Source organism: Elephantulus edwardii, unplaced genomic scaffold (genome assembly GCF_000299155.1).
Source record: "Elephantulus edwardii isolate Elephantulus edwardi_28Jun2011 unplaced genomic scaffold, EleEdw1.0 scaffold00012, whole genome shotgun sequence".
In the NCBI taxonomy this organism is placed as follows: Eukaryota; Metazoa; Chordata; class Mammalia; order Macroscelidea; family Macroscelididae; genus Elephantulus; species Elephantulus edwardii.
The window spans coordinates 18,389,611-18,393,207 of record NW_006399762.1 but is presented as its reverse complement, the minus strand read 5'-3'; positions in this window follow the sequence as shown (position 1 = coordinate 18,393,207).

Here is a 3,597-nt window from a genome sequence, read left to right as displayed (position 1 = left end):
TGTTCTGGGATTCCCATTCTTCTCAGAGTCAGCCACAGTTTGTTATGATCCACACAGTCAAATGCCTTTGCATAGTCAATGAAACACACATAGACATTCTTCTGGTATTCCCTGTTTTCAGCCAAGATCCATTTAACATCAGCTACAATATTCCTAGTGCCACGACCCCTTCTAAACTCAGTCTAAAGAGCTGGGCAATGAAAAAGAAGACCTAGATATTGATGGTTTGAACTATGGTGTTAGTGAAGAGTATAGAATATCCCATGGATTGTAGAAAAGTACAAACACATCTGTAGTAGAAGAAGTGCAATCAGAGGTGAGGAGAAACTTTGTCTCACATACTTTGGGCATGTTGTCAGAAGAGACGAATCCATGTGAAAATAAATCATGCTTAGAAAAATAGGAGGTAATCAAAAGAGACGATCCTCTCTGAGAAGCGTTGATCCTGAGTGCAACAATGGGCTTGAGCATGGTGGAGATTATGAAAATGGTGCAGGATAAGCCACAATTTTACAGTTGCTATATAAGTGTTATACAGTGAGCTTTGGTGGCTTTATAGGGAGCTCTGGTGACTTAGTGGGGAGCTCTGTTGGTTTAATGGTAAGGAATTGCACTGCCAACCCAAAAGTATGTTACTCCATCAGCTACTCTACAGGAGAAAGATGGGTGATCTCTTATCATGAGATTTACTTCCTTTGAAAACCTGCTGGAGGGTCAGCTATGGGTCAATTCTATCTTGATGTTACAAAACAACATATAAGTGGTAGCCAACTCAATAGTACCTAACACCAACACGAGGACTTAAAACTAAGAGTAATTATATTTGTGCTATTTTAAAATTGAATTTATGGGGCATTGCTGGTTCAATGGTAGAAATAAGACCTTATGTATTGATTAACAAAGTTTACCTACTGGCTAATGCATCTCACGTGTAGCCAATACTCATCTTTCCCTTGAGGCTTATGTGTTGTTACGATGCTTAACAAGTTTAAGCAGAGACTCTGATGAAGATGGACTAGAAAGAAAACTTGGCAATCTACTTTCAAAAATCAGCAGATGAAAACCCTGTAAGTCACAACAATTCACTTTGCAACAATTTATGGGAATGGCCAGGACTGTTCAGCATTTAGTTGCATTATGCATAAGATCACTATAAACCTTTTGTTGGCAGTGGCTAACAACATTTTCTCTCAGCTTTACAGTGGGAGTAGAAGCAATACAGATAAACAAAGACAGTAATTAACATTGAATGCTTTAAATCTCAGCCAGTAATTTACCTCAGATGTTTAAGTTTTATATGACTAAATACATGTACACAGTTGTCCTCCTAAGACTACTTTCTGGACCATAGAATTTTTAATTAGATAAGAGGTGCTGCCAATGGAAAAAAAAAGTAGAAGAAGATATAAGCCCCTAAAACGCAGAATTTGAAGGTTAAACTCTCTCTGCTACTTGGAAAACGCAGCACAAGTTTATTCAATATGGTGACAGCAGATTTTCTGAGAAAATCTTCAGATGCCAACGAATTGGCCTTACTGCTTTCAATATAGTTGACATTAAAAAGTATTAAAATATGAAATTAACTTCTCTTTTTGAGAAGAGTTAATAGATTGCTCATAATGACCTTAAAATAAATAGAAAAGATTTGTTCTTCATAATACTCAGTTATCTTCACTAAAGAAATCAGACATCCAACCATTTGGCCATGAAGCCTGCCTTGGGGATTTGTCAGTTAGCTAACAGGATTTCACACAACAGGGAGGTGGGAGGAGGGCTGCTGAGAGAATGTCTTTCTTTCTGGGTGATGGCACCATTGGTTTCCTCCTTCCACTTGGAAGCTTATAAAGGTGTGTACAGGTAACCAGCAGCTTAAGAAAATGTTATGTATTAAGACTAGTTCATATCTATAGAATATCTGAAGGAGTCTTTTGGGCTGGCATTTTTAAAAGAAAATCTTGCTAAATTGTGAGAAAACAGAGAAAGCAAAAAGGTATGAAGGATATGGGAAGAGTTGTTAGATTATCTGGGAATCTTTATTTTATTATTATTTTTTTGTTCACTCCCCATAGGGAATCTTTGTTTTAAAAAATAATTTTACTGAGAAAGGAACTTAAACGTATTCTCTGTAACTCTAGAGGGTACAATTGGATTTTTGTGTGAATGTTGCAGAAAGTGGATTTTATTTTTATTTTTTTTTTAGAATAAGGAATTTCTAGCAAAAATATTTTTAGAATGGAACAGGCCACCTGGTGAAGCAGGGCGAAATCTGTGCTTCCAAGTTTAAGCAGCTACTCGTTGGCCATCTGTGAGGACTGTGTTGAAGGGATTCCTCCTAGGAGACTGGCTGCACCAGATGACCTTAAAGTTTCCTTGAATCTAAAGGATGCTGTAGATTTATTTTGGGGGGTGATGGAGTGATTGAGGAGGATACATATATATGGCTATATTAGTCTGTAAAGAAATCTTATATTCTGGGAGCTTTTTTGGAATCAAGATACTAGATATAATAGTGATGAAGGTAAAGAAAAACTATCTACCTCCATAGCTGTATGTTAAAAGATGAGAACTGTAAATGTTGGTTGCTATGTACCATTGCATCAGAACCAACTCATGGCTGACCCTCCAGCAGATTTTCAGAGGAAGCAAATTTCACGGGAGGAGATTGCCCATTTTTATGCTGCAGAGCAGCTGGTAGATTTGAACTGTGTGGCTTTGAGTAGGCAGAGCAGTTCCTTACAACACCACTATCATAATGTCCTCTGATGAGCGAGAATCTACAAAGTAGAATTGCTAAGACTCTCAGTATTACTTTAGAGCGCCGAGAAGCCAGAGCTAAAGGAAGAAATGAAGAAATCAAAGAGCTGAACAGAAAATTTTGAAAGGCAGCTCGGGAAGACAAAGCAAGATACTGAAATGAAATGTGCAGAGAGCTGGAGTCAGAAAATCAAAAGCACTCAGCATTTCTTAAGCTGAAGGAGCTGAAAAACAAATTCAAGCCATGGGTGGCAATACCTAAGGATAGTTTGGGTAGAATGTTGAATGATCCAGGAAGTATCAAAAGAAGATGAAAGGAGTACACAGAGTCACTTTATCAGAAGGAATTGACTGACACAGAGGAATTTCATGAAATAACATATGAGCAAGAGCTTATGGTGATGAAAGAGGAAGTTCAAGTTGCTCTGAAGCAATTGGCAGAAAACAAGGCTCCAGGAGTTGATGGCATACCAATCGATATATTTCAACAAGAAAACTCTGCCCTGTATGTGCTCACTAAGTTGTGCCAGGAAATCTGGAAGACAACCAGCTGGCCAACTGACTGGAAGAGATTGGTATTTGTTCCCATTCCAAAGACAGGTGACCCAACAGAGTGTGTAAATTATTGAACAATATCATTGATATGACATGCAAGCAAGAGTCTGCTGACAATTATCCAAAAATGTTTGGAACAATATGTCAACAGAGAACTGCCAGATGTGCAGGCTGGGTTTAGAAGAGGTCGTGGTACTAGGGATATTATAACTAATGTTAGATGGATCTTGGCAGAAAGCAGAGAATATCAGAAGAATGTCTATCTGTGCTTCATTGACTATGCAAAGG